At 43.3% G+C, this 23,373-nt stretch overlaps 1 long non-coding RNA gene and 1 other non-coding gene across 2 annotated transcripts; one reads left to right on the top strand and one right to left on the bottom strand.

Moving 5' to 3' along the window:
* Positions 1 to 3,349: 3,349 nt before the first annotated feature.
* On the top strand, positions 3,350 to 3,421 carry trnac-gca (transfer RNA cysteine (anticodon GCA)). The gene has a single exon. It is a non-coding gene; the product is annotated as a tRNA-Cys (tRNA).
* A 1,278-nt stretch (positions 3,422 to 4,699) lies between these two features.
* LOC130382963 (uncharacterized) lies at positions 4,700 to 21,973 on the bottom strand. Its single transcript, XR_008895660.1, has 8 exons — positions 21,903 to 21,973; positions 10,256 to 10,398; positions 9,999 to 10,130; positions 8,798 to 8,956; positions 8,381 to 8,462; positions 8,027 to 8,179; positions 7,680 to 7,720; positions 4,700 to 7,553 (listed from the first exon to the last, which is right to left on the bottom strand). It is a non-coding gene; the product is annotated as an uncharacterized LOC130382963 (long non-coding RNA).
* Between the last annotated feature and the right edge of the window lie 1,400 nt (positions 21,974 to 23,373).

Raw genomic sequence — 23,373 nt, 5'->3', positions numbered from 1 at the left:
TAGGAAAGCTTTGAGTACTTTTTTTTCAGCGAGATCCTTTTTCTGTTTACAAGATCAATTCTGAATTCATTCCCACTCCAACCGCACACTCAGCGCCAAGACCCTCTCCCTGTCTCCCCCCCACCTCCCACACCGCCACCCTCCCCATCCACAGAGTCCAGAGAATAGACGGCAGTAGACCACAGTAGAATAGAGTGTGTGAATGCAGGGGGGGTCTCCCTCCTGGAGCCCTTCTGTCCGGCGGTCCGACCTCACAGTTCATCCTCTATTGTTCTGCCAACCTCCGGGGCTCACCCCAAAACAAACTCCCCCAGGGAGGGGGAGCGGTCAACACACACACACACGCACACACAAACGCACACACACACACGCAAAGACATACACGCGCACACACAAACATGCGCAGACACACACACACACACACACATGTGCAGACACCCACACGCGCACACACGCAAGCGCAGGAAGACATACAACCGCACACACACACGCACACACACGTATACACACACGCACTGACACACACGGATGCACACCGCGCACACACACACACACACACCAACACACACACACACACACACACGCACACGCACATACACACTCACACACACACGCACACACACACATGCACGCACGCACTCGGACACAGACTCAGACAACCACGCAGACACATCTGCTCAGACGGCAGATGGACGACAACGCAGAGGGACGGACGACAGACCTGAGGCCTCTGGGCCGGCTTCCCTCCAGAAGAGACAAAGGGGGGGGGGGGGGGGGGGGGAGGATAAATGAGGAGAGAAGGGGGGAAGAGTAGAGAGCAACGGAGAGTACGTGAGGGGAGAGGAGAAGATGGGAGAGGACAGGTGAACACGAGAGAGGAAAGAGGAGAGAGGAGGGGGGAGAGAGGAGGGGGAGGAGAGAGGAGGGGGAGGAGAGAGGAGAGATCTCAGAGATTATAAAGGAGGCGGTCGGGGGGTGAATCTGATTTATACAGCAGTAGAATGGGCTGTGGAGCCCCCTACACACACCCACAACCCAGCCCAAAGCCGTGCAGAGTTGGTCTCAAACACGCAGATTTCGGGGAGGTTTTAAGCATAAATGAGGGCCTTTAAAGAGAGAGACACAGAATTAGACGAAGAGAGAGTTACATAATAGAGAAAGAGAACACGCACACACACACAAATTAAACTCAAAACAGCTAGTGAAAACTCAGTAAGCATGGAAAGATATATATTATTTTCTTTCCATGCTTTAGTCTCTAAGAAAGGTTTCTGTTTCGGACACTGTTGTCATGTGTAATATGCATAATAGCATAAATGTTTTAGATGTTTAACTGGCGGTTTAAACGCCTCTTCCGTCACGTAAACTGGAATGCTAGTGGAAAACTGGAATTGACTTAAAGATCAATAAACTGTGTCTGTTTATCTTAGTAACTAGCTAAACCTGATTCACCCAGCTGGATAGAAAACAGGGTTTAGCTAGCTAGTTAGAACCAGGGTCTTTCTATCTGTCCATCCGTCCATCCGTCCGCCCGCCATCCATCCATCCATCCATCCATCTAACTAACCGCTATATAGCTATATCTCTAGCTAGCTGGTTAGGAGCTGGTTAGGCATCTCAGGGCTGGGACACCGACTAGCTATCAGCGATAGTGTTCATGTCAGCTTGCTGAGTGAACAGTGAAGCCAGGGGGGGACGTTGATCTCAGCTGGGTCTGGGGGGCTGGTAGGGGGGACGTTGATCTCAGCTGGGTCTGGGGCTGGTAGGGAGGGGACGTTGATCTCAGCTGGGTCTGGGTCTGGTAGGGGGGGGTGATGCCATGTGATGATTAGGAGTGTGTGTGTGGGATCGTTTGGTCGGGTCTGGCTCATTGTTAGGCTGTGTGATTAATCCCCCCCAGGCCAGCATGAAGACCTGCCCTGGTCTCGGTTAATATTTCATGGGTGACTTGCGCAAGATGTCCGGTGTGGAGGTAAATGTCAACTTCAATTACACCCAGTGCGTGTGTGTGTGTGTGTTTATGTGTGTGTGTGTGTGTGTGTGTGTGTGTGTGTGTGTGTGTGTCTCTGTGGACAATGGTGTCCGTGTGCATCCAATATGGTGTGTCATGTAGCTTATGTATGAATGCATATGTTCTGTGTGTGTGCGTGCGTGCGTGTACGTTGGTGTGTTTATGTGTATGTGTGTGTGTGCTTGCTTACGTGCATGTGTGTGTCTGTGTGCATGTATGCATGCATGTGTGTGTGTGCATGTGTGTATGTGTGTGCGTTTATGTGTGTGCGTGCTTCCATGCGTGTGTGTGTGTGTGTGTGTGTATGTGCATGCGTGCATCCTTGCATGCATGTGTGTGTGTATGCGCGTGCGTTTGTGCGTTTAGCTTAAATTCTGCATGAGTTAGCGGTTGGCAGCGGTTGGCTAGCCCATCTGTCAGGGCCCTCACAGCGGGGGGGGGGGGGGGGGGGGCGGGGGGGGGGGACGACTACACCAGGGCCCCCCCCCCCCCCCCCCCCCCCCCCCCCCCCCCTCCTTGAATCCTAAGGTTGCAGTCCCGCAGGATTCACAGGTGACATGATCAAATGGTCATGTGATGAAATTTCATTCGTTAGCTAACATGTATTTAAACATATATTTTATTTTAATGCATTATATTTCCCCCTCCCCTCGGGATGAGTGAGTCTCTCTCTCTCTCTCTCTCTCTCTCTCTCTCTCCCTCTCCCTCTCCCTCTCTCTCCCTCTCTCTCTCTCTCTCCCTCTCCCTCTCCCTCTCCCTCTCTCTCTCTCTCCCTCTCTCTCTCAGAATATCTACATTTAAGAATATTTATTTAGGCCTATACATTTTGTGTATAGGCCTATACATTTTGTGGAATTGATGTTATAAAATTGTGTTGATATCATGAAACTATTATAAAATAGTCTAATGGCCTAACGAGCGTGATTATTATACAATACGTAGGCTACGTAGAGCTACACAACTCTTCAAAGGTCTTCAAATGGGGTCCTCTAACGTTATAGAAGCTTGAGAGAAGATCCACAGGTTGGTTTCATTCCATCAAGTCATGATCCACACAAAGGGAACCTTACGGTTGGTTGCGTTGTGTTCAGCGCTGAGCTGATGAGAAGGAAATCACCGTTGTGATACAGCGCCCCCCTGTGGTCGTTAGCTGCCATTGTGCCGCATTCCAGTGGTCGGGACAGAACAGAGCGCAGAAAACAGAAAGAGACGGACGGTCTACCGACACTCACGTTGCATGTGTCCACATAACGAACGCTTATTGTAATAGATATTTATGTAAAATTAGACAATCAATTTATCTTAATTATTATATAAACTCAATATAGGAGAACGTATGGGGGTATAGCTCAGTGGTAGAGCATTTGACTGCAGATCAAGAGGTCCCTGGTTCAAATCCGGGTGCCCCCTCATTTAGACAAAAAAAGTTAATTTGACTAAACAAAGTAAATCCTCTTCTAAACTCATTCCCATTACTGTCGACGTAGCTCTAGAGATAAGAACATCAAATAGCGACACAAATATTCCTTGGCCACCCCCAATACTTCCAGAACCCGCACACCGAGTAATGTCTCGAAACATGTTCATTATAAATATAGAATCTGGCGGTAGCAAATTAGTCTACAGCTCAACAAGCACAGCCGCACCAATAATGGAAACAGCATAAACATAGACCCAACCAAAATAAAACTTTTGTTCTTACCTTCAAATCACTCGTCGTTAAAGCAGATGAAAACGTTTTAATGTACTGCTAGGTTGATGAATACGGGCCATGGCGAAGGGAAAACACACAGGTAATTAACAAAGCTCATACAGCCTCTGCGTTAGGATAATTCCTCGGCTGATTGGCCTCTCTATCGCCCCTCAGTGGACGCTTACTTTACTGCAGGAGGATGCAGGCAGATAAATCAGGCGAATACTTGTATTAATCTCAGAACAAAGATGAGATGTATGAGGCCATTTGAGACTATATTTGTTTCCAGGCGATTTTTCTTGAGTGTCCTTGACATTTTAGCAATTGGCTTTATTAATTACATTTAGGACTGGGTTTAGCCTAAGAATTTGTAGTAGGGCCTATGTGTTAATAAAACACATATTTACCAGATACATGATGGACGGGACGCCTCATCGTCTAACCGCTATAAAGTGTAGCAACTATAAAATAACACGGTATTCTACGAATACCGGGAATATAACCCGAGTCAATTTGTTGGAAGGTGGCTATGCTCACCACTATACCACCATCGCTTACATTATGATGTTATGAACAAATTCAGAACGACAAGGAGCCGCCGACGGGAGGAAGAGAGCAGAATAGGTTTCAGCCGCTCTCACGTGGCTGCTACCGGATTTGAACCGGGTACCTCTTGATCTGCAGTCAAATGCTCTACCACTGAGCTATACCCCCACCTGTTGGCCGAATCGTCGTAGACCGGAAAAATCACTCTCGAGTGAACCAGCTTTCATTTGAGAAGCAGAGATATGCTCATTGATGTTCTAGCTGCTTTGGCGGGGTCAGCACTAGTTGCACAACTCTAATCTGTGTTAAAATAGAAAGAGGGCGTTGGGATATAGTTAATTATCATATAAACACACGTTTATATAAGCCTTTCCCTTTTTCTAATTTAAGATTTTTGCAAGTTAATGTCTACTTCCCAAAAAAAAAGCTATTTGTAATTCAACTGAAGCATTAGAACGGAGCTCATTATTACTTAGATGCTGTTTTACTTTTATACGATTGAGAAAATTAAAATACGGTAATAGAACAGTGATGACGTGTAAGGTTTTCAACCACACCAGGAACGGGACATTAAAGTAATGCCAAACCTTTTATTCAGTAAACAGGTATTGTAATGCTTTATGTCGAAGAGTATTAATCAATGAAAAGTAGTTATGAGACATCACATAGATTAGGCAGTCTTGGAATAGGCAGTAAAAACATGGCAAGAAAACAAACATCAGGTGTTGACATAAAAAACACAATCGATAAATAATTAATAAAGTATTATCTTTTAGCAGCAGCCTACACATTAAATACATTCACATACAGACAAAACAACAAACAACAAAGTTTGATAAACATATTTGGTTTGCTTCAGGGATGGGACTGATTAAATTGATACAACTTTGTTTGTTATACACATGTGCTTACGTGGTCCATTTCTGTGTCGTTTATTGCAGAGTTCACCATATATATCCTTCAGTACCATAAGTAAAACATGAGTTATGGGGGGGTTAACGTAGGGCCCCTGTAGGGAGTTAGGTTCTCAGAACTGATGGGCAGCGACTGCATTATTCCTGACAAAGACTTCATCCATGTACAGAAATCCAACGTATGTCCACTGAGCTTCATTGTTGGTCAATAAAAATTTAAAATCGCCATAAAGCTGTGGTGGCATCAAGGCTAATGGGACATGGTGGCATTAAGGTCATTGAGCACATAAGGCTTGTCATATTTAAAGAAATATAAGGCTCTGCCTATCAAGAGAGAAGGTTAAAGAAGGACAATATTGGATTTCATACCTGAGGTTGTATGGTACTACAAATGGTACGGAAAACCACCACGTAAAAAGGCCACATTTGGGAAAAACAAAAAAGTTGTCTAAAGTGTCTAAAGTACAATCAGAAAAATGCATAGACATGACATAAAGCGATAGGAGCGATAAAACGCTTGAGCGATAGCTTTAAAGCTGTAAATGAGTTTGAAACAGCTCAACTCTATGCAAATTAGCTAGTAGCGTTTCGGCTGTGAATGACCGCCAGCCAATCGTAACGTTGTCCAAATATTTTTGACAACATTGCGCATTGAGCTATTCAGCGCTATTGCATCTTTTACAGCTTTTGGTGTGAACGTACAGTAAGTGCTTAAAGATCTTTGCTGTAGATCCAGGGGGACAATCGAGTTCAGCAGCATGTGAGCTTGTGTTTCCTTTAGTGTTGGCGAGTTCTCACCACACGCTAGTTTCAAAAGGTGGCTAAGTTTGAAGTTTTGTTCTATGACTCGCGGGGGTTGTCTACAAACGCTTTGGTAGTCTGATCATAAACTGATCAACATGACCTGAACATGATCGGTGGTTCACTGTGTGGGCAGTAAAGACCTTTAAGACTGCAACTGTGATCAAGGGGATCACAGTTGCTGTCAACAAATACAAAATGCTTGACCCGAGAATAGGCATACACTTCTTTAGATATACTGTGTGTATTGATATTGCTATGATTTCCTAACCCTTGGTTTGCTTCAGGGAAGGGACTGATTAAATTGATACAACTTTGTTTGTTATACACATGTGCTTACGTGGTCCTTTTCTGTGTCGTTTATTGCAGAGTTCACCATATATATCCTTCAGTACCATAAGTAAAACATGAGTTATGGGGGGGTTAACGTAGGGCCCCTGTAGGGAGTTACGTTCTCAGAACTGATGGGCAGCGACTGCATTATTCAAGACAAAGACTTCATCCATGTACGGAAATCCAACGTATGTCCACTGAGCTTCATTGTTGGTCAATAAAAATTTAAAATCGCCATAAAGCTGTGGTGGCATCAAGGCTAATGGGACATGGTGGCATTAAGGTCACTGAGCACATAAGGCTTGTCATATTTAAAGGAATATAAGGCTCTGCCTTTCAAGACAGAAGGTTAAAGAAGGACAATATTGTATTTCATACCTGAGGTTGTATGGTACTACGAATGGTACGGAAAACCACCACGTAAAAAGGCCACATTTGGGAAAAACAAAAAAGTTGTCTAAAGTGTCTAAAGTACAATCAGAAAAATGCATAGACATGACATAAAGCAATAGGAGCGATAAAACGCTTGAGCGATAGCTTTAAAGCTGTAAATTAGAGTTTGAAACAGCTCAACTCTATGTAAATGAGCTAGTAGCGTTTCGGCTGCGAACGACCGCCAGCCAATCGGAATGTAGATATCTCTTGCGGCGTGGGTCCCAGTAAACATATGCACAAGAGCGATATGACCTTTAAATATTTTTGACAACATTGCGTATTGAGCTATTCAGCGATTTTGCATAGTCTACAGCTTTTGGTGTGAACGTACAGTAAGTGCTTAAAGATCTTTGCTGCCAGCTGTAAATCCAGGGGGACAATCGAGTTCAGCAGCATGTGAGCTTGTGTTTCCTTTAGTGTTGGCGAGTTCTCAATCTTATCACATGCATCTCACACATCTCACCACATAGTTTCAAAAGGTCGCTAAGTTTGAAGTTTTGTTCTATGACTAGCGGGGGCTGTCTACGACCGCTTTGGTAGTCTGATCATAAACTGATCAACATGACCTGAACATGATCGGTGGTTCACTGTGTGGGCAGTAAAGACCTTTAAGACTGCAACTGTGATCAAGGGGATCACAGTTGCTGTCAACAAATACAATATGCTTGACCTGAGAATATGCATACACTTCTTTAGATATACTGTGTGTATTGATATTGCTATGATTTCCTAACCCAGAACATGATCCCACAGCATAGGTTTTGCAGCATCGTGTTTTTTTCCTCATTAGGTTCTCCTGGAGCCACTTCCTGGGTTTGGACTGTTAAGAGAAGGCAAACCTGTTAGGACATGCAGCCAGCCTCAACTTGCTGGTGTGATGAAGAACTCTAAGGCATCATGAAATGGTGGTCACTCATACGTGAAGATAGGGGGAATGGGAGCTTACCAGCTGAATGTGGATTAGAAAAGCGCCTTCCTAGCTTGTTTCTGAATAAAAGATGAACATCAATAAATCAGGTCAGCAATATCAGCAACAGCCCAAACTTTCAGCCTAACTATGAACCTGTTAAGAGTTTATGGTTGGGGGTGGCTATCCCCTCCATCCCAAGCTCCTCCTAGCAGAGTGTCGAGGTGTCCCTGAGACAAGACAGCTCACCCTGACTGCTCCTGATGAGCTGTCGGTCACCCTGCGTGGTTGACTCCACCCTCAGTGTGTGAATGAATGGTTGTGAGTCGCTTTGGATGAAAGCGTCAGCACAAACACAGAATTGTAAATATAAAGGTTAGGCTTACCTCATTCATAGAAAGAACATAATGCTGACTGATGCCAGCACTATGATTGGTATTGATCCTTTCATTGCTGGTGTTACGTTGGACAGATGTCCACACACAGAATCAGTTGAATCGGTCCCTGGTTGGATCTGATACAGGCCCAGGGATTCACACCTGGATAAAGAAGAACAAGACCACAATTTCTCTTATGAATACATATAATAGTAAACTATATTAGCATCTATTGTAAGTAAGTACAGGCCAACAAAACCCATTCAAATAGACAAACAATGCATTTCCTTGGCCTGTACTGATATGAACCGTAATGACAAAGGAACATTAATCTTCTGCGTTAAAACGGCAATATCCACTTACTTTGTGTGGGGCTTGCAAGACAGTCCATTTGAGAACGTTCCATGGATACATTTAATGCATTCTGTGTCTTTATCTGCGGTTCCTGTATAAATATACATGTTGTTATGGAAAGCTGACCCGTCTCATAAATGATATTAAATGTATTTGAATATATATTTTATTATACATTCTTCTAATGTAATCCTTTTTAATAATGTTGGAATGGAAACCAATTTAGGTTCAGAAATCAATCATCATCAATCACATGTTGTGTCGGAATAACTGGAGTATATTACCCTATTAAGCTAATGCAACCAGAAAGTTGCTTTGAAAAGAAAATGGATTGAAACACGTCCAACGTAACTTAAACTTTAAATTGAGCCGTACAGATTAGTGCATCATGTGTACGTTACGGTTTGTATAAAAGAAGACACCAACCCTTTTGACCGATGTGGTGACCAGGACTGCAGCTCACACTGTGTCTCTGAGCCGCCCTACATCCTCCTTCAAGGGGGTCACTACAGAAGTATCCATCCAGGGTTTCACACAAGGCGTCTGATGTCTCTGTACACGACTTCCTTAAACGCAGACCCCTGTCTGAATGAATAAACATGAACACAACATTTTAACAATAAAGTCATCAGATCTCAGCCTGGTTACAATTGTGTTGCATAAAGTCTATGATCAGTTCCTACAGTGGTGCTTGTATATTAAGGCCAGATTACCATTATAGCCTGATTAAGACCAACCAGAAATATGGTGCATATTTTACTGTCTTTCACTGAAGAGGGAGGGCAGGTAGTTGAGATGGATTTATGAACACCATTTGTGATGTCACCAGTATTTTGACCTGGGAAGTCCATTCAAAATGACCACTATGTTTACATAATGAAAGAAGGATTAGGGGGTTGCCGTATTAGTCTATAGGGGTGGGAATCTCTTGGCACCTCACGATTCCATTCCATTTATGAGGTCAACGATTCGATTCTGAAGCGATTATCAATGCATCTTGATGCAACCATTTTTTCAATGTACATTTCCATGCGTGATTTTCAAAAATATATATATACATCTGGGTTTGCTACTCAGAGTTTGCTAATCACTTCCTACTTTTGCGTTGATCATTAAAGACATCAACAGATGAATTAATTTATCTAATATTTCATAAGCGAGAAAGCTTTTGCCACAAATATGACTTTCTATGAACAATGAAATAATCAATGCAGCTTACATTATAACACAATATGGAAGCATGCAAAAAATAGGTTTCAGTTTTATTTTCTTTCTAATTTTTCTTTTCTATGTCATTAAAGGAAAAGCTGCTCTTGTATTAGAAGGAGTTCTTGTGTCTGGCTGTGAGTTTGCGCGCAGGCTATGCGTAGGCTGAATCGCAATCGTGTCAAGACATATCAGATTGGCCAATACACACTGAAGATAAATTCAATAATTTTAAAATTACAAAAATTATCCCTCTCTGGCGAACAGAATGTTGCAGCAGGCAAAAAAAATAAAAAAATAATATTTTTTTAATTCAGATTATTAATTTATCTGCATAGAGACAGAATCGTTCTAGCGAGAATCGCGATGCATTGAAGAATCGCTTATTTTTCCCACCCCTATTAGTCTAGCATGCATATACCTGCATCACATCTGGTACAGGGAGTGCAGTGTTTATGCCCATTGAGGCCTCTATGGAAAGCAGTGTCGGCACAAGGTTGGCATCTCGTCTGTTTATAAGGACTCGCCTGACAGTCCTTATAAACCCGGCTTCCTGTTAGGATCATAAGGGTGAATACATATTACAAATTCAAATGTATTCAATTCATTTGGTCAATATTTTGATTTCTTCATTGGGATATATTTATTAAAGATTTGACAACAGATATGTATTTTTACCCGGATCGGATGCATAGCAGCATCTGTCTCCGACTTCGTATTGGCCAATGAAACTGACAAAGAATAACAAACATATCTTCCGTTTGTATTCCATACGCCTCAGAGGACGTCAGCAAAGTCTGCTGGTGGGGAGTAGGAAATACCTGATGAGATAACAAAACACCAGTTATTAAATGCAGTATTTTGTAACATCATGTCGTTCAGTAACCGGAGAAAGTTGAGATGTCAAAGTAAATCATTAATCAATCAATCATAACTGTAAATCAATGACAAGGAGTAGAGCCCGGGACGGGGCACAGATGGATAAAGACAACGATTTTTTTTCAGCCGGGTGACCCAAAATAGAACCTTTCAGGACTGAAACTTGCTCAGAGTGAAAAAGAAATGTTAATTAGCAATCTTTTATATTTTATTTATTTTCTGTTCCACCTGCCAAGCTCAATCGTAGATTGCTGGTGTCATTATCTTCAGCACAAGAGCGTGATCACAAGCGTGATCAACGGGCCTAGTTCAAACGACTCTGTGCGCAATTGGTTGCTGGCCGTCGCCATTGTTTTAAACCAGCCAATAGCGCGCCAGGGGGAAAAGCCAGCATGGTGATTGGCTCCCGCAAAACTGTATCGGAACCAGAAAGAAATGCATTGCTCTTCTCCAGACCCTTCTGCAGGGCGAACTTGAAAAGCTGGCAGAAGGGGCTGCGTAAAAAAAATTCCCAAACAGGTTTACGAAAATCTCATAAATATTCATGAGCTGAGCCACAAAGGTAGTATTACGCATGCGCGTTGACCTGACAAACATACGGAGCTCGTGTGAGAGAGCACGCGAAGCTGCTATTGCTTCAAAGCTGTTCACGTCATGTTAAGCGCAATGGCGGCGACTACAACTCGCTCTAAAGAAGAGAATGTGTGTGTGTGAGTTGGTACCCTTTTTTGGGTTTGATAAGAGGTATGCACATTTTCAACGTTCTCTTTCACACAAACGCGCACACACACAAACGCGCGCGCACACACACACACACACACACACACACACACACACACACACACACACACACACACACACACACACACACACACACACACACACACACACACACACACACACACACACCTCGGAAATCTCGCCTAGGGCGTCATAATATAGAGCAGGGCCTAAATATGACATGCCAGCAGTGTTGGGAAGGACACTTTTAAATTGTGTCCAGTTACAGAATAAATGCCCAAAAATGTAACATATTCCGTTTCATCGCTCAATCTGAGTATTGTATTCTGAATACTTGGATTACTTCAACATTGAATTGCATTTTTTAAGTGGAGGAATGCGGCATCAAATCCTGCTTACTAAACAGGGCTATTCTGGCGTGTTCTTCTGTTCAAACTGGTTGAATGTGTTAGGCCCAAGTCTCCCTGAAGTGCACTATTTTAGATAATTTGCTGTAGTGGAACAAAGACTATATATGTTCATGGGAAAGATATTTGCTATTACGTCTAACCTTTTTTTCAGTGAGCTAAGTGCTAAAATCGCCGAGAGAGAGAGAGAGAGAGAGAGAGAGAGAGAGAGAGAGAGAGAGAGAGAGAGAGAGAGAGAGAGAGAGAGAGAGAGAGAGAGAGAGAGAGAGAGAGAGAGAGAGAGAGAGAGAGAGAGAGAGAGAGAGAGAGAGAGAGAGAGAGAGAGAGAGAGAGAGAGAGAGAGAGAGAGAAAAAAAATATCGTTCAATCATTGGACAAAAAGGAATGGGGCGCTAGTGGACCGGTCGAACTCCTTCTCCCTCATCCTGGTGCTGAATGTGTTAAATGCATCGGCATTTTTATGTGTGTTTTCCAGCATACATTTTATGTGGGTGTCTGTCCAAATTCCCCGACGGTCCGACAATTTGCTGCTAGTCTTGGAGTTACCGCTAATCAAACAATAATTCCCATAATGCGCGCGGCTGAGCGGGTGCCTGTTACGTCCAAAGATGAATGCTTTGTAGAACTGGATCGGACCGAGGTGCGTTCGTTTTCACATCTCAAGCGAACCGTAGCAGGGTTCGTTTGGAAGCGAACCGAGACCAGCTGTTCAGGGCGGTCTCGGTCGGCTGATTTGGGAGGTGGATGCATTCACACCAGGGGGCGGCAGTAGCTCAGGAGGTAGTGTCGAGGCGTCCCTGAGTGAGACGCCCCACCCTGACTGCTCCGGACAGAGAGGTGTGCGTGGCGTCCCCTGTCTGTATAAGCTATCGAAAGGAATGACGATGGTTATCCACCCTTACTGTCGAGTTACTCCCGAGGAGACTCGATACAATTAAATGAATGAATGAATTCACACCAACACAAACGTACCGAACCAAGGGGACCAAACGTGTTTGGTGACAAACGCCCTGAGTGAGCAACACAGTCTCACTCCGAGAACGTCAAATACCGACTGTTGGCAAAGGCCCTTTAGCGTCGGTGACTGACGGGAAAGGTACCCTTTTTATTCGCTCGGTGACGGTAAAGGTACCCTTCGGCGTCTTCTGCATACGGAATGGGGGGTGCCTCACTACGTCTCTAATAGACGATGTGAGCATCTTTCCTATTGGATAGTTTTTTAGGATATTCTTCTGTGAAAATGGCGGACATACTTTTTATCCTGGGTGGAAAATATGATATTTTAGAATAGTTACACCATTAAAAGTGTTTATGTAAACATTTTTAGCGAGAAATGTGCATTTTACTTTCATAATCGTCGTTCGGCGAATGTGAAGGATGTTTGGTTTGATAGATATGACGAAGAATATTTCATCGGGCGATAATGGCCGGCGTACAGGCATCCCGGGCTCACGAAAATAGGTGACACTGTCACGTTATTTAATCTATTGAAACGTGATCAGGTACACGTATTTTCTAAATGTTCGTGTCAAAAAGCACATTTTTCAAACTCATGCATATCAATTGGAAGTATTTGTCGTGATTTGTCACTAAGCACGACTTCCATCTAAGGTTCTGTCCGGGAGCTTTCTCCCTATTGTCCCTTAAGGAGCTCCGTACAGAACATTTATTGTTAAAAATTGTCTGTGATAACTAAGAATATGACAGCTTTTCCAGTCTCACCAATGTGCGCACAGATCGCACGGTTTGACACTTTCAAGATGCGTGCAGTAGCCTACATACGCCAAATGACCATTTCGTGTGCATACGATACGCAAAACCCAGCATTAACTACTGTGGAGGGCGGATACGTCCATTTCGCGTGCATATGTGCATATGATACGAAAAACCCAGCATTAACTGAATGGGAGATGCAATATTTTAGGACAGATTCACCATTTAACGTGTTTCTAATGACATTTCTAGCGAGAAATGTACTTTTCCCTTGAATAATCCTCAGTCAGTGAATGTGTATGATCTTTATTAATCTTTATTATCTGAATGGGAAATGCAGCTCACGTGTTTCCTGCTTTTGTGTTATTAAACCGTTACTTTATGTAACTTTTAATGATATCATCTTGTTAGAAACACGTACGTTTTCGTGAACACTGGATTACGTCGCATTTCAACATAAAATAGCGTGTTATACACACACACACACACACACACACACACACACACACACACACACACACACACACACACACACACACACACACACACACACACACACACACACACACACACACACACACACACACACACACACTGCATTTCGCTGCCAAATAAATAAATACTAAGGCAGAATAAAGAATAAATTAATTCATTATCATTCAACTTCAACATGCGTTATTACAGTATAGTGGTGGAGGGATGACGTGTGTTGGCCAACCCGGAAGTGAGCGTCGCCCTGGGTTCCCTTGACAAAAAGCCAACGGGTTTTTCCATTTGATTTTGGATTATTGCAGAAAAATTAGCATCTTTGAAGCACCTCCTCAAAAACTGAAAATAAATAAAAATAACTGTGCTCCAAAGAAAGAAATGTAAACCAATGCATTCCGAATGGGAGTGTTTCTCCGATTTTTCCATGCTACACAGAACGAAATGTAAACCCATGCAAATAAAGACTTCATGGTCATAATCATTTAAATATCATTAATCTCCTGAGGGTGGTATTCTATTTTTTTCAACGGGGCTGAATCCAGTCACTTGACCGTCATGGTTGCTATGGTGGTTGCTATCCACCAGCCCCTCTAATCCTTACATGGCTCTAAAAACCACGCGGCAAATGAGCTGCCGTAATTTGTGTTGTTTTTGTCGTAAACTAGTGTCTGATGGTTAAAAAATAGACGGATATTCCAAGGTATCCTTAAAAGGCAGCTTGGATGTTTTTATTTTCTGCAGTTTAGACTTCTTCTATAACCTATTTTTGAAAGCAAAACACCAAGCTCATTGATTTAACGAGGCAGGGATATTTGAAACAATTTATTCAATAAATATTTATGAGAGGTCAATCCTTCTCCTGAGTTTTCTTCCTATTTATGTCTAGTGTACAACCCTACTGTCCACAAGCATCACCCCCCCCCCTCCCCATATGGATTTGGAGAATTGTTGCCACGTCCCAGTGGTGGAGGTATCATATATATGAAAGAGGGCATTCAATTATACTACAATGATCAATTAGGAGGCCGAAGCCCTAAAGGAAGTGATGCAATAGGTGACTGGGTCGACGACATTTAAGTAAGCTTTACTTTGAGGTCTCTTATATATCAAAGGGGGTCTCAAAGGACGCATACGCTTCAACCTGTGACTCCGGTCCTACAGGAAATGACTCAGCAAGTGCTCCATCTCGTTGCACCTGCACCCAGCGGCTCGCTTGCAAGATTTTGGCCTGAAGTTATTCCCAGACATACACCGTAGCCATCCAACCTGCATATCTGAGAATCAGGCCTCTCTTTAATAATGACAAAATGTATGAGAGAAATACACATTAACTTTTGACTCATAAGCGGCGTGGTGCCGGCTCCTTTTGACCTTTTGACCCCAGACTTCTGGGGGAATAGCTGAATCAATTCATTAGTCAATCAAAAGCATGTAAAGAGAGAGAACAAGGTGTCCTTCAACATCTACGCTTCCAGGCGATTGCAACGGTGCCACACATGAGCATATTCGAACATGTTTAATGGTAGTAATTAGCTGTCGAAATTGGAGGCCTTAATCAATAATGAGCAGCTATTGATTTGCTTCCCGATAGAAATTTGTGACAAATGACATGTTATTTAGCCTCTACACGTTGAGTTGAGTCCAATGACACCAAGCATGACACTCTAGAAAATGGTAACATGTATTTTACATGGTACACCTAGGTCTAGGACATGATCTCGGTGTAGCAAGAGGGCGAGCTTGATCTCATTGGACTCAGCTTAACGTGTAGATGCTAATTAACATGTAATTTGTCAAAAATCTCCATCGGGAAGCAAATCTATAGCTGGTCATTATTGATAAAGGCCTCCAAAATCGACAGCTAATTACTACCCCGAAACATATTCAAATATGATCATGTGTGGCACTGTTGCAATCGCCTCGAAACGTAGATGTCAAAGGACACCTTGTTTGCCCCGTTACGTAACCGGGAAGATATTTTCATACTTCTAATGAATTGATTCATATTTTAAGGTTCTCGGAGTGAGACTTTAAGCGGCTGCAGCAGAAGTGTTGAGACGAAAGATGATATCAAGACATTTATAGAATATTCACATTCACATTATGATTCTTCGTCATAACATCCAACCAAACATCCTTTACAGTCACCAAGCGAGGATTATGAAAGTCCAGGCCCCCCCTTCCGGCACTCAAGGTCCGACTGGGCCAAGTTTAGGGCAGGAAGGGCCCCCCATTCCGGCCCTCGGGGTCCGACCGGGCAAAGTTTCGGTGCGGGGATCCCAGTTAGGCCTTAGAATAAGGTATTCAAATTTCAGGGCGGTAGGACCTTCCTATCTCAAAAACTGTTTTTCCACCACATTCTGAACCATTAGGTCTTGCAGGTAACACATCTGAGGGGCTTTGTCCAAATGACAGTCCATTTGGGAAAACTTTTTTTCTCTAAGGGCTAGAACCCCAAATCTCGGATATGTCGTTCTCGGGGCCCCGGGAAATGTGTGTAAACATTTTAGCATCCCTAGCTATCTCGAAAAGGCCGGAAAAGGGGCGTGACCTCCCACAGTACGGTAAATGTACATAAGACAGAGGTTAGTTTCTAGTCCCCATTTTTTGTGGGATGGAGGTGTACATTTGTGGCTTAAGGTGTGTAGTCACAGCTGGCCTGTGGCCACGTTTTTGAAGTCTGGGGTCAAAAGGTCAAAAGGAGCCGGCACCACGCCGCTTATGAGATAACAAAAAGTGAATGTGTATTTCTCTAATAGCTTTTTGTCATTATTAAAGAGAAGCCTGATTCTAAGATATGCGTGTTGGATGGCTAGGGTGTAGGTCTGGGAAGAACTTCAGGCCAAAATCTTGCAAGCGAGCCGCTGGGTGCAGGTGCAACGAGATGGAGCACTTGCTGAGTCATTTCCTGTAGGGCTGGAGCCACAGGTTGAAGCGTATGCGTCCTTTGAGACCCCCTTTGATATATATAAGAGACCTCAAAGTAAAGCATACTTAAATGTTGTCGACCCAGTCACCTATTGCATCACTTCCTTTAGGGCTTCGGCCTAAAGGACAAAGCCCCTCAGATGTGTTACCTGCAAGACCTAATGGTTCAGAATGTGGTGGAAAAACAGTTTTTGAGATAGGAAGGTCCTACCGCCCTGAAATTTGAATACCTTATTCTAAGGCCTAACTGGGATCCCCGCACCGAAACTTGGCCCGGTCGGACCCCGAGGGCCGGAATGGGGGGCCCTTCCTGCCCTAAACTTGGCCCAGTCGGACCTTGAGTGCCGGAAGGGGGGGCCTGGACTTTCATAATCCTCGCTTGGTGACTGTAAAGGATGTTTGGTCGGATGTTATGACGAAGAATCATAATGTGAATGTGAATATTCTATAAATGTCTTGATATCATCTTTCGTCTCAACACTTCTGCTGCAGCCGCTTAAAGTCTCACTCCGAGAACCTTAAAATATGAATCAATTCATTAGAAGTATGAAAATATCTTCCCGGTTACGTAACGGGGCAAACAAGGTGTCCTTTGACATCTACGTTTCGAGGCGATTGCAACAGTGCCACACATGATCATATTTGAATATGTTTCGGGGTAGTAATTAGCTGTCGATTTTGGAGGCCTTTATCAATAATGACCAGCTATAGATTTGCTTCCCGATGGAGATTTTTGACAAATTACATGTTATTTAGCATCTACACGTTAAGCTGAGTCCAATGAGATCAAGCTCGCCCTCTTGCTACACCGAGATCATGTCCTAGACCTAGGTGTACCATGTAAAATACATGTCACCATTTTCTAGAGTGTCATGCTTGGTGTCATTGGACTCAACTCAACGTGTAGAGGCTAAATAACATGTCATTTGTCACAAATTTCTATCGGGAAGCAAATCAATAGCTGCTCATTATTGATTAAGGCCTCCAATTTCGACAGCTAATTACTACCATTAAACATGTTCGAATATGCTCATGTGTGGCACCGTTGCAATCGCCTGGAAGCGTAGATGTTGAAGGACACCTTGTTCTCCCTCTTTACATGCTTTTGATTGACTAATGAATTGATTCAGCTATTCCCCCAGAAGTCTGGGGTCAAAAGGTCAAAAGGAGCCAGCACCACGCCGCTTATGAGTCAAAAGTTAATGTGTATTTCTCTCATACATTTTGTCATTATTAAAGAGAGGCCTGATTCTCAGATATGCAGGTTGGATGGCTACGGTGTAGGTCTGGGAATAACTTCAGGCCAAAATCTTGCAAGCGAGCCGCTGGGTGCAGGTGCAACGAGATGGAGCACTTGCTGAGTCATTTCCTGTAGGACCGGAGCCACAGGTTGAAGCGTATGCGTCCTTTGAGACCCCCTTTGATATATAAGAGACCTCAAAGTAAAGCTTACTTAAATGTCGTCGACCCAGTCACCTATTGCATCACTTCCTTTAGGGCTTCGGCCTCCTAATTGATCATTGTAGTATAATTGAATGCCCTCTTTCATATATATGATACCTCCACCACTGGGACGTGGCAACAATTCTCCAAATCCATATGGGGAGGGGGGGGTTGATGCTTGTGGACAGTAGGGTTGTACACTAGACATAAATAGGAAGAAAACTCAGGAGAAGGAATGACCTCTCATAAATATTTATTTAATAAATTGTTTCAAATAACCCTGCCTCGTTAAATCAATGAGCTTGGTGTTTTGCTTTCAAAAATAGGTTATAGAAGAAGTCTAAACTGCAGAAAATAAAAACATCCAAGCTGCCTTTTAAGGATACCTTGGAATATCCGTCTATTTTTTAACCATCGGACACTAGTTTACGACAAAAACAACACAAATTACGGCAGCTCATTTGCCGCGTGGTTTTTAGAGCCATGTTACGCCCCGTGCCCACTACCTCCGTCAGTTGTCCGTTGCCCATTGACTTTGAATGGGGACGGTCGCGCAATGCATTGTGGATCCGTCAGTTGACTTGGAGCGTTCGCCACCGTCAAAAAGTTGAAAAATGTTCAACTTTTTCGGCAGCGACGGATCCGTCATCCAATCAGATCGCGTATGCAAATTTAAGCACTGTGACGCGACTCGGGCTCTGACGATACTGGAAAGCGGGAAAGCGGGTAATCTTGCCTCGCAACAAGCAGGAAGCAGCGGGAAGAACCCGGCGAACCGATTTGATTGGCTGACGGATGCATCTGCAAAGACTACTCCCCCATCCGTCAGCCACGCCTTCTGACGTCCGTTGACTGACGGTGCAGTGGGCACGAGGCGTAAGGATTACGCCTCGTGCCCACTGCACCGTCAGTCAACGGACGTGGGAAGGCGTGGCTGACGGATGGGGGAGTAGTCTTTGCAGAGGCAACCGTCAGCCAATCAAATCGCTTCGCCAGGTTCTTCCCGCTTCTTCCTGCTTGTTGCGAGGCAAGAAGACCCGCTTTCCCGCTTTCCAGTATCGTCAGAGCCCGAGTCGCGTCACAGTGCTTAAATTTGCATACGGGATCTGATTGGATGACGGAACCGTCGCTGCCGAAAAAGTTGAACATTTTTCAACTTTTTGACGGTGGCGAACGCTCCAAGTCAACGGACGGATCCACAATGCATTGCGCGACCGTCCCCATTCAAAGTCAATGGGCAACGGACAACTGACGGAGGTAGTGGGCACGGGGCGTTAGAGGGGCTGGTGGATAGCAACCACCATAGCAACCATGACGGTCAAGTGACTGGATTCAGCCCCGTTGAAAAAAATAGAATACCACCCTCAGGAGATTAATGATATTTAAATGATTATGACCATGAAGTCTTTATTTGCATGGGTTTACATTTCGTTCTGTGTAGCATGGAAAAATCGGAGAAACACTCCCATTCGGAATGCATTGGTTTACATTTCTTTCTTTGGAGCACAGTTATTTTTATTTACTTTCAGTTTTTGAGGAGGTGCTTCAAAGATGCTAATTTTTCTGCAATAATCCAAAATCAAATGGAAAAACCCGTTGGCTTTTTGTCAAGGGAACCCAGGGCGACGCTCACTTCCGGGTTGGCCAACACACGTCATCCCTCCACCACTATACTGTAATAACGCATGTTGAAGTTGAATGATAATGAATTAATTTATTCTTTATTCTGCCTTAGTATTTATTTATTTGGCAGCGAAATGCAGTGTGTGTGTGTGTGTGTGTGTGTGTGTGTGTGTGTGTGTGTGTGTGTGTGTGTGTGTGTGTGTGTGTGTGTGTGTGTGTGTGTGTGTGTGTGTGTGTGTGTATAACACGCTATTTTATGTTGAAATGCGACGTAATCCAGTGTTCACGAAAACGTACGTGTTTCTAACAAGATGATATCATTAAAAGTTACATAAAGTAACGGTTTAATAACACAAAAGCAGGAAACACGTGAGCTGCATTTCCCATTCAGATAATAAAGATTAATAAAGATCATACACATTCACTGACTGAGGATTATTCAAGGGAAAAGTACATTTCTCGCTAGAAATGTCATTAGAAACACGTTAAATGGTGAATCTGTCCTAAAATATTGCATCTCCCATTCAGTTAATGCTGGGTTTTTCGTATCATATGCACATATGCACGCGAAATGGACGTATCCGCCCTCCACAGTAGTTAATGCTGGGTTTTGCGTATCGTATGCACACGAAATGGTCATTTGGCGTATGTAGGCTACTGCACGCATCTTGAAAGTGTCAAACCGTGCGATCTGTGCGCATATTGGTGAGACTGGAAAAGCTGTCATATTCTTAGTTATCACAGACAATTTTTAACAATAAATGTTCTGTACGGAGCTCCTTAAGGGACAATAGGGAGAAAGCTCCCGGACAGAACCTTAGATGGAAGTCGTGCTTAGTGACAAATCACGACAAATACTTCCAATTGATATGCATGAGTTTGAAAAATGTGCTTTTTGACACGAACATTTAGAAAATACGTGTACCTGATCACGTTTCAATAGATTAAATAACGTGACAGTGTCACCTATTTTCGTGAGCCCGGGATGCCTGTACGCCGGCCATTATCGCCCGATGAAATATTCTTCGTCATATCTATCAAACCAAACATCCTTCACATTCGCCGAACGACGATTATGAAAGTAAAATGCACATTTCTCGCTAAAAATGTTTACATAAACACTTTTAATGGTGTAACTATTCTAAAATATCATATTTTCCACCCAGGATCAAAAGTATGTCCGCCATTTTCACAGAAGAATATCCTAAAAAACTATCCAATAGGAAAGATGCTCACATCGTCTATTAGAGACGTAGTGAGGCACCCCCCATTCCGTATGCAGAAGACGCCGAAGGGTACCTTTACCGTCACCGAGCGAATAAAAAGGGTACCTTTCCCGTCAGTCACCGACGCTAAAGTGCTTTTGCCAACAGTCGGTATTTGACGTTCTCGGAGTGAGACTGTGTTGGTTGGAGTGAGACGCCCCACCTGACTGCTCCGGACAGAGAGGGGTGGCGTCCCCTGTCTGTATAAGCTATCGAAAGGAATGACGATGGTTATCCACCCTTACTGTCGAGTTACTCCCGAGGAGACTCGATAAAATTAAATGAATGAATTCACACCAACACAAACGTACCGAACCAAGGGGACCAAACGTGTTTGGTGACAAACCGAACGCCCTGAGTGAGACGCCCCACCTGACTGCTCCGGACTGAGAGGGGTGGCGTCCCACTGTCTGTATCGAAAGGAATGACGATGGTTATCCACCCTTACTGTCACACCAACGCAAACGTACCGAACCCAAAGGGACCAAACGAGTTTGGTGAGCACTAAATGCTGTTGGTGTGAATAAATCACGAATAAACTGCTGAAACAGAGGTATCGTCGTGTTGTAATCATGACGATAATTGTTGTAATCCATTGATTTCAACAATGTAACTGTATTCTAAAAAATTCCAACTATTTAAATTGTAGCTGAAACGGAATACAGTTTGCTATATTTTGTATTCTGAATAGGCCTACTTACATGTATTCCGTAGACCCAGTACATGCCAGTGACCTGTTACACTACACCACATGTCCATCACCCGGAGTTTTTTCTATAATATATTTTTAGGTATGTAAAGAGGGCATAAAAATGTTATTCAAAATATATCATTTACCTCATCCGCAGTGGTGAGCCACCCGTCGACCACGATGTAGTGATGTTATAGTTTGCGTCGAGGCATCTGGGCGTGTGTCGAGTACCTCGGCTCCTCCCCCGGCGAAGCACCGTGGTGAAGTTGGTTTGAAGTTGGATATTCGACAGATATTCGGCCATTCATTTCCTATGGGAAATTGCTTTTTGCTCAATAGCTTCCGAGTTATAGGACCCAGAGGCCCCAGACCAATGTTGACCTGTCCTACTATGTGGTACTAACAACACACACCTCACTAAAAATTAATATTTTGCACCACCTATTTTATTTAAATATTTTAAGATCCCATTCATTTCCTATGGGAAATTGCTTTTTGCTCAATAGCTTCCGAGTTATGGGACCCAGAGGCCCCAGACCAATTTAGACCTGTTCTACTATGTGGTACTAACAACACACACCTCACTAAAAATTAATATTTTGCACCTCCAATTTTATTTGAGTTTTTTAAAAATCCCATTCATTTCCTATGGGAAATTGCTTTTTGCTCAATAGCTTCCGAGTTATAGGACCCAGAGGCCCCAGACCAATGTTGACCTGTCCTACTATGTGGTACTAACAACACACGCCTCACTAAAAATTAATATTTTGCTCCTCCTATTTTATTTAAATATTTTAAGAATCCCATTCATTTCCTATGGGAAATTGCTTTTTGCTCAATAGCTTCCGAGTTATAGGGCCCAGAGGCCCCAGACCAATGTTGACCTGTCCTACAATGTGGTACTAACAACACACACCTCACTAAAAATTTATATTTTGCACCTCCTAATTTATTTAAATATTTTAAGAATCCCATTCATTTCCTATGGGAAATTGCTTTTTGCTCAATAGCTTCCGAGTTATGGGACCCAGAGGCCCCAGACCAATTTAGACCTGTTCTACTATGTGGTACTAACAACACACACCTCACTAAAAATTAATATTTTGCACCTCCAATTTTATTTGAATTTTTTAAAAATCCCATTCATTTCCTATGGGAAATTGCTTTTTGCTCAATAGCTTCCGAGTTATAGGACCCAGAGGCCCCAGACCAATGTTGACCTGTTCTACTATGTGGTACTAACAACACACACCTCACTAAAAATTAATATTTTGCACCTCCAATTTTATTTGAGTTTTTAAAAAATCCCATTCATTTCCTATGGGAAATTGCTTTTTGCTCAATAGCTTCCGAGTTATAGGACCCAGAGGCCCCAGACCAATGTTGACCTGTCCTACTATGTGGTACTAACAACACACGCCTCACTAAAAATTTATATTTTGCTCCTCCTAATTTATTTAAATATTTTAAGAATCCCATTAATTTCCTATGGGAAATTGCTTTTTGCTCAATAGCTTCCGAGTTATGGGACCCAGAGGCCCCAGACCAATTTAGACCTGTTCTACTATGTGGTACTAACAACACACACCTCACTAAAAATTAATATTTTGCACCTCC

This window comes from Gadus chalcogrammus, chromosome 5 (genome assembly GCF_026213295.1).
Source record: "Gadus chalcogrammus isolate NIFS_2021 chromosome 5, NIFS_Gcha_1.0, whole genome shotgun sequence".
Classification (NCBI taxonomy): domain Eukaryota; kingdom Metazoa; phylum Chordata; class Actinopteri; order Gadiformes; family Gadidae; genus Gadus; species Gadus chalcogrammus.
Note: the sequence above shows the minus strand (reverse complement) of the source record. Positions and strands in the feature narration are given on the sequence as shown.